The following is an 11,784-nucleotide window of genomic DNA, read 5'->3' on the forward strand; positions in this document are numbered from 1 at the left end:
TAGTTTGACTTACATAATGACGGAATCTTAACGAAATCTTAAGACTAATCATATGCTTGCCTTGTGCTAACTCTTATGTCCTTTTCTATTTCCTTTTTATTTGTTTCCTTTTCTTTTTTTATTTTTATTTTCTATTATTTTCTTTTTTGTTTTCCTTTTTTCTTTTTTCCTCTTTTTTTTGTTTTTCCTCCTTTCCCTCCCTCGGGAAATTTTTGCTTTTTTTTAGGTACACATGGAAAAAAAATATATATAATAATGACATATACAAAAAAAGGTGTCATATGTACAACAAAAACCAAAAAAAAATATATGTACATTGTTTCCTAGAAAAAAATAATAACAAAATGTGTACAGAAGGGCTCAGGGTGCTCTGCAGCTGCTAGACGGCTGCTGTACATCCTGTAAAATCCCAAGCCGAAGATTAATACATGAAATGTAATAACTTCGTCGAAAAAAAAACATAAATAAAACTTACCGCAATCATCCGATGATCACGACATGACAAAGTCACGAGGGCTCTCTGATAAGCAGCTCGGAAAGCACGTATGGTCCTCACCATGCCGTTCACGGTCTCCCGCGGAACCTGTTCCAAAAAATACAAGGACAGTTAGTAAATAAATGTATATGAAGCAAAAATAGAAATATTTTAAGTACATATACAAAAAGACATACCGACTCAGGAACGAACGGTGTCCCCTCATCATCCTCCGCTGCTGGAAGGATCTCATGAATTACCGACCAAACAGCATCGGTATACGTGATCTCCGCTGAAGGAGGCACCCAACCACCTAGCTCGACCCGCTAAACAAATAAAATAATAAAATAATAAAAAAGAGGGTCGAAGTTCCGAAAAAATAAATAGAAACAAAAAAAAGAGAGAATTGAGATACTAATCGGAACAAAAGTTGGGAAAGGAGTCACCCTGGATGCAATGAAAGCCGGATAAGAAGCATCCGACAGCACCAGCTGATCCGCTGGATAACCAAGGATCGCCTGAGCTCGATCCTCGGTCGACAACAAATCCCGACGTAGCATCTGGATCAGAGGATTCACAGGGACCATAGGCTCCTCTAAAGAATGCTTCCAGAGAACGCGATGGCCTAAAAACCAAGCGTCCGTCCTCTGCAGCACCGGAAGTCCTGAGTAGAGAGCCCGGAACTGGCAACGAACCATGCCGGACCGGATATCCTCAGGGACTCCGACGATCAAATTCCAAGGACTGAGATTGTAGACACCCATTTGTGTCTCCCCAAAACCAAACCCAGTGATGAATACCTTTCACGTCGAACCATAATCGAATGAGGTGAAAGTGTGAAAATTCAAGTGTTGCGGTTTAGTTTTATTAAATTCTCTTCTCTCTGTTTTTGAAAAAAACCTTATTTTATTAAAAATATCCAATCCAGTTTAGTTTGGTCCGTAATAAGGGTCCAATAATAGTGTAATTGGATGGGGCTTGCAAAGACCTTTCCAACGATATATTATAAGCACAATTCCGATGAATATTGAGGAAGTTATGGCAAAAATACTAAACTGGGCCCGGTTTTTTGTTTACATACGGCCCAATGATCTAGAGGAGGGCCCAATGTTAATTATTATTCCTAAAATTATTAGGATTAGTTATAATTTTCTAGAAATCTCTAGAAGGTTCTTTTAAATTCTAATAGAGTTAGGATTAATAATTATATTTAAGATGGATTTTTATTTGGAATAAAATACTATTATTTTATTAAAATATTATTATTTTAATTATATGATTTCAGCTTCTGTACGGATTCCGTAGATCAAATTTGGTTAAAGATCGGATTCTGCGTGGAAAGCGCGTGGAATCCAGGCTGTCGCCAAACGACAAGTCTGTCGCCTCGCGACAGAGTGAATTTCTGGCGACAACGTGTAGTTTTATTCCTTATCAAATTCTATGATTTTCTAGACTATTTTTCTTATAAATAGGGTCCTCGACCTCCATTTTTAATCATCAACACTCATCAAGGCTTACTTGATATTCTATCTCTCTTTCTAAACTAACCCTTTCAAACACAATACCGCATACACAAGACTTAGAAACATCTAGCCAAGTTCGAAGTTGCCTTCGCCCTAAACGTGCAAGGTTTATAATTTTCTGAGGGTTTGGTCCCAAATCCAGTTTAAACCTTATTTAACTTATTCCTTAATTTAATTCTTTAATTCTTCATTATTTTCATTGAAGTTTACTAACGCGTGTATTTTGTTATTAGAAAGAGGTACGAGGCTTCGAAGTAAGTAATTAGCTTACTCCCTATTTTATTTCAATGTAGAAAGCATGCTTAGATTTATTTAATTCCTAGTGTCATGTTAGGATGTTTTTTATGCTTTCTAGTATCATGTTTAGGGTGTCTTTTACTCTTTTTCAATAGCATATTAGTACCATGTTAGGGTTAAAGCTTTGATCTTTGATGCTTAGTGACATGCTAGGGTTTGTTATTAATCTTGTTAGTATCATGCCTAGGATCTTGCTATTATATTTAAGCTTTATTATTATTAACATGATTTTGATTATTATTATTATTATTATCGTTGTTATTATTATGTTGCTTGATATGTTATATTTTATTGTTATTGATTGATCACGCCTTTTATGCATGTTTAAAGGGAATTTGTATTTGTAATCACGCTTAATAAGATAATTAATAATTTGGTTTAGGCTAATGTGATTTTAATTCAAGTGATTGCTAATAATAGATTTATTTGTGCATTAATATTCAACCAATATAGATAAACAGGTTAAGGGTTAACCTAATGATTGCATGTTAGTCAGAAAGCGCACATGAATACGAGTAGAATAAAGTAGAGGCCTATTTTATAGGGTGAGTCCTTTCTTTTGTAGATTGGATTCGTACCCTCATCCCCAAACCCTATTTGGTTCATGACCTTATGGAGTTGATGATCTCATGGATCGTTAAGGGGTGAAACCTTCACCTCGTGATTGGTTTACAAGTTCCTAAAACTTGTTGGCGACTCTTTTGCTCTCTTTTTCTTCGCTTTGGACGCCACCATACTTAAATGTATGATCACAGTGGGGTTCAAGCTTGGGGTTATAATGCTTGGAATATTCCCTACAGTTTTTGGCGACTCCACTGGGGAGGATTTCTATTTTTATTCCTGAAATTTATTTTGGCAATGATTTAGAATGAGCGGAGGAAACTCGAAAAGTTCTAAGTTTTCATGTGCGTAATTTTGATTAACATTATTGTCATATGCATAAAAAAGGTCCTCATTGGATAGACCATCCGAAATGAGTAAAAAACATAGGATTTTACACGTAGGAAATTTGAGAAATATCTTTCACAACTAGAATCGAAATAATACTGCGAAATCTGGAAAATTCTAAGAACACAGATACATGTTGAGGCATGGAGGAACTAGCGTCTAGAAAACAGTATATGTCGGCTGTAAATAGCTTCTGTCGCCTGGCGACAGGGGTTCTTTTGCGGCGATAGTCTCTGGCGCCAAGTTCTTTCAATACCGAGCTAGAACTCTGCCTTCTTGTTTTGACCATTTCTAGTACTGTTGGGTCGATTCTACTTCCTGATTGAGTTTTTCTCACTTTTTTGAAACCCATATGTGTTCTACATATGGACATAACCCTCTGGGGGTTCACGCTCCATCTACCCAATCGAACGCTCCTGGCAACGACGGGTACATCCGAGTTTGTGAATCCACAAAACCGTGGAAGCAAGTTTTTTAACTTGCGGGGTCCCATCCATACGCGCCAACCCTTCCAAAGGTAAGGCTTTCGCGTGATGCATCTGGAATCATAACCTTGGACCCTCTTTGACTAACCTATATCCTTGAACTTTAGAGAACTAGAGCCATGGTTAGGTTGAAAACTCATTGCATCATATTGTAACTACTTGACTACTTGTGCATTATTTGCTTGTGCATAGCTTATATGTGACTAAACTGACCGTTTGGTTTGACTTGTGTTTGTAAATAAGTCTTAATAAACTAACCAATGACTAAAGGACTTTGTTTAATTAATTAATTAATTTATTTGAACTAATGAATATGTCTAAAATCGAGTCATAGTTCCTTTAAGTCAACCCGGATTTTTATTCCCGTATACTGCACATGCGTCAACGTGTTTTGGTCATAGCCGGAGTTCTAGGAAGAACTATGAGTCGTACAACCTATGGCTCTGTAGCCCTGAGTTTTATCTTTAATTTGGCGTTGGTTTCATCGCAATCAGAGTCACAGATCAAAAGTTATGACTAAAATACCACAGTCGTTCCAGTTTAGTGCACATACGTGAAGTCTTTACTTAGTCTTCGCTTGAGTCTAGTCACATAGTCTAGCCACATGGTCATGACACAAGTCTTAACATGTCACCTACTTACTAGTCTTAGGGCCTACTTTGTATATGTTACCATGACCATGTCTTAGGTTCATGCATGAGTTGTTCCTTCATTTGAGTTTGGGGTCCACTCTATTCCTAAACTCTTAGCTTCCATACTTCTCCATCCACATCACTTTCCATACATTGCATATCTCATATTTTCTCCACACATATCATTCCCTTCATTCTTTCACGATCTCTTCCCATCTATGCATGGTGAATCGAGTTTGAGTCATGTGATTGATAAGAAAAAAAGTAATGATGAGACAAAATACAAGGAAGCTTCTCACCAAGATTTCATGCTTTCTTCTTCTTTTTTCAAACCCTTCCCCCATAAGTCTAGCATAGGCACCTTTCGTCTTCCTTAGATTTATTTCATAGGTTTTTTTATTTTGTTCCCCTTTAATAAAATGAGCATTTCTTCCCTTGCATATGAGCACGAGGTATACCAATGATTTGAGGCACCTCTTGTAGCCATATCATATCACTTTCACCTTTTACATTTCAAATATACAATCCTTTTTTTATAAAACACTTTGAGCCTCGTCTAACGATATACCTTTCTTTTTTCAACCCACATCTACCTAACCTTTGGATAGGGATGGTGTGCAGTTTATGCAAGTTCAAAGAACAAAAGCTTCAGTGATTCTTACAAGAAATTCAAAAGAATAAAATAGAAAAGAAAATAAATAAAAGTGTACAAAAGGGCAAGTGTTCCAATGTCTATGATCTGAAAATATCTTTGATAAGAACACGTCTCAGATTGCGTTTTTTATCGAGTGCTCGGTACCGTGCCTGAGAAACATGAATGCCAAGTGAGTGATAGACCGCATGATCGGGATTGCCCACACTTATTTAAAATTTTCAAAAAAAAATGCAAAAGCAAAAAAAATAGAAATAAACAAAAAAAAAGAAAGAGAGCTCAAAGATGAGAAAGCCTCAAGCATGAAAATACAAAGATTCAAAAGCAATGTTGCACACCTTGGGGGTTTATTTAGGGTCTTGAGCCTTTATCCCGTTCTTTCCTTAACGTTTAGCCTAACCACGTTACAACCCTTAAAAAGACCTTTTTGAGGTATACACACACTTGTGCGAGGTTCGGCTAGAGCTACGTTTGGCCTGATTCCTAACGGATACGTAGGCAACCTCACATTGAGGTGCGGCCGTGTAGAAACCCATTTGTGTCTCCCCAAAACCAAACCCGGTGATGAGTACCTTTCACGTCGAATCATAATCGAATGAAACGAAAGTGTGGAAAGGTCTAGTGTTGCAGAAAGTTTCTTTTCTCTTCTCCCTGTTTTTGAAAACTTTATTTTAAGAAAACAGCCAATCCAGTTTGGTTGGTCCATGATATGGGTCTAATAGTGGTGTAGTTGGATGGGGCTTGCAAAGACAATTCCAACGATATATTATAAGCCCAATTCCGATGAATATTGAGGAATTTATGGCCAATTTACTAAACTAGGCCCGGTTTGAGTTTTAAGTACGGCCCTATGATCTAGGGGAGGGCCTAATATAATTTATCATTCCTAATGTAATTAGGAATGGTTTTAGTCTTCTAGAACATTCTATAAGGTCTTATAATTCCTAATTCAATTAGGACTTTTCAGAGTTTTAATCAGATCAAATAGCATTTTCGATTGAAATTATATTATTTTATCTTCCAGTACGGGAAATTTATCGGTTTTTTCGAAAACGCGTCAAAAGCCGGTTTGGCGTCCAACCCCAGGCCTTGGCGCCTGGAATCAGGATTAGCGCCAGACGCCAGCATTGGCGTCTGACGCTAGCCACTGGTCCTGGCGCCAATGAGCCAGGGCTGGCGCCAAGGTGGTTTTGTGGTCTTCAGACTCTGTTTTGATAAATTATCTTTTTTGGATGCGTTTCTCTATAAATATCGTATCAAAAACTCCGTTTTCATTCACCGATTATCAATATTCATTCATCAACAAGCATCAACCATTCACCAAGAATCATCAATTCTCTTCTTCATTCATCAACTCTCCTCATTCACAAATCATTCACAAACCATTCTCCTAGAATCATTCATCTCTTTCATTCATCTCTTCATTCTTTTCTTAAATTCTTTTCTTTCTTTCAAATACAAAATTCCGCATTCACAAGATCTTGATACACCTAGCCATATTCGAAATTGCCTTCGCCCTAGACGTGAAAGGTTTTAATTTCTGAGGGTTTGGTCCCAAATTTCTCTTTTAATTATTTAATTTAATTGTTTGTTTATTGTTTTCCTTGAAGTTACTAATGTGTGTATTTTGTTATTAGAAAGAGGTACGAGGCATCCAATTAAGTATTTTAATTGGTTTAATTGATATTATGATGTAGAAATCATGCTTAGGTTGTTATTATGATTCCTGATGTTATGTTAGGGCGTTTTGATCTTCCTAGTATCATTTCTAGGGTAACTTTAATATTAAGTATGATTAAAAGTATGATGCCTTTTATTCTCTTCCTAATATTAATTCATGTTAGTATCATGTTAGGGCTAAAGATTTGATTTTTATTGTTTAGTGACATGCTAGGGTTTGTTATTAATCTTGTTAGTATCATGCCTAGGATCTTGCTTTTATTATGCTTTAACATTAACATGATTATAATTGTTATAATTTATAATTATTTAATTTATGATGATATTATCATTATTATAATTATTATTCATGATATTCATTATTTATTATGTTGCTTGATATTTATTGTTATTGCTTGATCACCTTTTATTGCATGTTAAAGGGAATTTGTATTTGCAACCACGCTTAATAAGATAATAAATAATTTTGTTAGGGTTAATGTGATTATAAATTCAAGTGATCGCCTATAATAGTTTATTTGTGCATTAATATTCAACCAGCATAGATTAAACAGGTTTAGAGTTAATCCTATTGATTGTATGTTAGTCAGAAAGCGCATATGAATACGAGCAGAATAAAGTAGAGGCCTATTATTAGGGCAGGTTCAATCTCTTTTAGGTTGGATTTGTACCTTCATCCCCGAACCCTATTTTGGTTCATGACCTTATGGAGTTGACGATCTCTTGGATCGTTAAGGGGTGTAACCTTCACCTCATGAACGGTTTACAAGTTCCTTAAATACTTGTTGGCGACTCTTTTGCTCTATCTTCTTCCCTTTTGGACGCCACCGTACTTTAGTGTATGATCACAGTGGGGTTCAAGCTAGTGGGATTTTAAAGGCTTGAAATTACTCCCTACAGTTTTTGGCGACTCCACTGGGGAGGATTTCTATTTGAATTCCTGAGTTTGTTTCGGCAATGATTTAGAATGAGTGGATGAGACTCGAAAAGTTCTAAGTATTTCATGTGCGTAATTTTGATTAACATTGTGTCATATGTATAAAAAGGTTCTCATTGGAAAGACCATCCGTAATGAGTAAAAAACATAGGATTTTACACGTAGGAAATTTGAGAAATGTCTTTCACAACTAGGACTGAAATAACACCGCGCGAAACTGGATGATTTTATTGAGCACAGAAAGCTGCTGAGGCATGTGGGAAGTAGCGTCAGGGGCCAGAGCTTGGCGTTAAACATTTAGCCGTAGCGCCAGACGCCAGTATTGGCGCCAGGCGCTACAGTTAAAAGTTGGCGCCAGTCTTTGTTTACTGGCGCCAATTTCCCCCAATACCGAGCCAGAAATATGCGTTCTAATTTCGACCGGTTTTTCGTGTTGTTTGCTCGATCCTGCATCCTGATTGATTTTTTTTTTCTCACTTTTCTGAAACCCATAAGTGTTCTACATATGGACATAACCCTCTAGGAATTCATGCTCTATCTACCCGATTGAACGCTCCTGGCAACAAAGGGTACATCTGAGAGGTTGAATTCACCAAACCATGGAAGCGAGTTTTTTTAAAAAAACTCGCGGTGTTCTATCCACACGCGTTAACCCTTCACGGTTAAGCTTCTACGCGGTGCATCTGGACAATTAACCATGGACCCTGTTTGACTAAACCATAACCCGAACTTTAGAGAACTAGAGCCATGGTTAGGTTGCGAACTCATTGCATCATGTTGTGCCTACTTGACTAATTGTGCATTATTTGTTGTGCATATATATCCTATGCTCCTCTTAACCGTTTGTTGATTTTTGTTGAGATTATAATTAATGACTTAAAGAACTTTGCCTAATTAATTAATTAATTAATTAATTTGAGTCAATAAAGTCTCTTTTTCTTCTTTTAATCGGATTTGACCTAGTACGACTTTAGGCATACCCTAGTTGACTAATAATATCGAAAATAGTCTCAGACAGAAGCTCCAATATTGGTGCCATAATATGAGTTGTAGCGCCACTGTATGGTGTGTAGCGCCAGACATTTACTAAAAAGTCTAGCGCCAATCACCATATTATGACGCCAGTTCTGTCGCTTGGCCGATAGTTCTAATTATTTGTCGAGTCATCACCTACTGTCTATTTAGTCAGTTTTCTTTTTAACTCGATCAAATTTATTGATTATAATGCTTAATTAAATTAATATTCGAGTTTAGGCACTAAGTCCCATGGTCTTACATAAGAGTCCAAGCATGTCACTTACACTCAATACACACACCAATACACATGTTTTGACCATGATTAAGAGAGTCTTGTGTGCGAGCGTCATTTTTCGTCATTTTTTTTAGGGGGGTAAATCGGATATTAATCCTCCAATAAATAATAATACTTAAGTTCCCTAAACACATATACATTATTGCTCCCTAAAAATATGCATACTTTTTTTTTTTTTTTTTTTTTTTTTTTACTTTTTTTAAATAAAAAAAACCATAAAGTCAAATTGATTCGAGTCAAGTAATTAAAATGCAAATTGGCTTAATTTACAGCGCGTGGTCAAGAAAAGAAGGACGATTAATCAAAGATAACCTCTTTGTACAAGTCCTACTTTTCGACAAACCTATAGCCCGCAGGAGGAAAGCAAGAGTCATAATGGCAACTCAGGAAGAAGTCAACGATCTCAAGAACCAACTGGCTACTGTAACTGAGACACTGAAGCTTCTCGCACTTAAGATCGAGGATCCCGCGAAGCAACAACAAATGGACCTCATGCAGGAAAGCCTAAGCAAGTTGTCCAGCGACTACAAGTTTCAAGAACTCAGATCCCAAGGGGTCTCGGTGGATAAAGATCTTCTTCCGCAGAAGTTCAGTGCCAACGACATCCCAAAGTTTAGGGCAATCGACAACCCATACTTCCATCTAAGAGCTATCGATAAGAAAGTCTTCCCTTCTCTGTTCTCGCTATCTCTTGAGACCGTTTGCCAACAATGGTTCTTTTCTCTTGAAAAAGAAAAGACCTCTACCTGGGAATCCATAGCAAACGCTTTCGTTGATAGGTACAAGTGCAACGTTCAAGTCGAAACTGACTATAGAGAACTTGAAATCCTCAAACAGAAGGAGAATGAAGGCTTCACATCTTTCTTTAACAAGTGGAGAGAAACCTCAGCTAAAATGATTCAGGTACCAAGTGAAAAAGAGTCCGTGAGACTGTTCATTAAAAACCTCCAAGAAAAATATTCAAAACATCTTAAATATCAAAATAACCTTCATACCTTTAAGGCTGTTTATGATATTGGAGAAACTTCACTCCTATTGGCATGAGTTATGACACCGCGTTTGATCGACTAAATGCAAAAGGTCTTATAACTCCCATTGGACCATTTGGAGATCCACCAGTCGAGAAGAGGTCGCCGAATTGGAACCCTAATGCACATTGCAAATATCATCAAGGTAGGGGCCATTCTACTGAAAGCTGTTGGAAGCTTAAGGAAGCTATCCAAGACCTAATTGACAGTAACAAGCTGCCGTTGCTCCCTACCAGTAAGAAACCGAGTATTGACAATGCATCTCTAGCTCACACATTGGCTATCTCCGATGAAGAAAGCGAAGTTGACCTCTCATTTCTCATTAAGCCTGTCAAAGCAACCAATGCCGAAGAGGAAGAAGAAGAGACCTTTTTCGATGTCAAAGATAATCTTCCAGAACCAGCAAATGAGGTAGAGATACGAGTGCTCGCACTGTATCTGAGGGAGACATCGCAACTGTTACATGAAACTCTCAAAATTTTGAATGAACTTCGCAAGGAATATGATGAAGAACCTAAGAGAGAATTCACACCAATAAAAACGACTTATGAGGCAAAATACTTTCCCTTACAAGTCACCGAAAGACCCAAGAAGAGCAATAGAGTTTATACTCCAATTGGGATCCCGTATGCACAAATGTTTGAAATGCTCTCCGAGAGTGCGGCAAGGTCAAACCTCTCGAACCGAAACCATTTGAATTATTAAAAAGGACAGATATATATTACTGTCAATACCATCAGTCAGGAGGACACACCCTAGAAAACTGCTTCAAGTTCAAGGATTTGGTGCAGAAAATGATTGATAGAAAGGAATTAGTCCAAGTTCAATAAGAAGAGGACATAAATGTTAATGGAGTATGGGACAGTGATGAAGAAGATGTCTATCTAAAAGACATAGTAGGACCTTCACCTTCTGTATCATACACCACGGACGACATTTGGGCTGAAGAAGATTCATCAATAGACGTCCTCACAAGATCCGGGAGGATGCAACCTCCTGTTTCAACACAACCTATGCCTACTGTACAACAAGTTCCTATACCTATCATCGAAGACAATGACATCGTTAAACAATTCAAGAAGACAAAAGTTGAGATGAACGTATGGAAGCTTCTGGCAACATCTCGAGAACATAGGTTAGCTGTGATGAATGCCTTGGATAAAATCGGGATAGATTCTGACACCACTCATGAGGGACTAGCTAACTTCCTCACGAGTGACCTCCCTAGTCCGATTAATCTAATCACTTTCTCTGATAAAGATTTACCCCCGGAAGGTGATAAACACTACAAGGCATTAAACCTCACGGTAGTCTGCAAAAGGATGAATGTTCCCATGACTCTTATAGACAATGGATCGGCCATTAATGTCTGTCCACTTAGGACTGCAAGGATGCTTGGCATAAAGGATGAGGATTTAACTCCGTCCACACAAGGAATAAGAGCTTACAATAATACTCGACGTCAAGCTCTTGGCAAAATAACCCTAAATGTGACGGCAGGAGCAATAGAACATGCTACTACTTTTCAAGTGGTAGACATCAAAGCCTCATTCAATCTGTTGTTAGGACGCCCTTGGCTCCATGATCTAAAGGTCGTCCCTTCATCTTTCCACCAACAAGTGAAAGCCATAGTTGGAGGAATCCCCATCACTATTGACGCTTCGCCAATGAGGATCAAATCAATAGAGAATCCGATCATTAACGTAGAGCACGACGAAGATGATGAAGACTTATGGGGCTTTAACGAAGAAGTCTCCTTAATCCAAGAGGATGAAAGGACATCTCTTTGCCACGACCCCCATTCCAACATGATTA

This window comes from Chenopodium album, chromosome 6 (genome assembly GCF_948465745.1).
Source record: "Chenopodium album chromosome 6, dcCheAlbu1.1, whole genome shotgun sequence".
NCBI lineage: Eukaryota > Viridiplantae > Streptophyta > Magnoliopsida > Caryophyllales > Amaranthaceae > Chenopodium > Chenopodium album.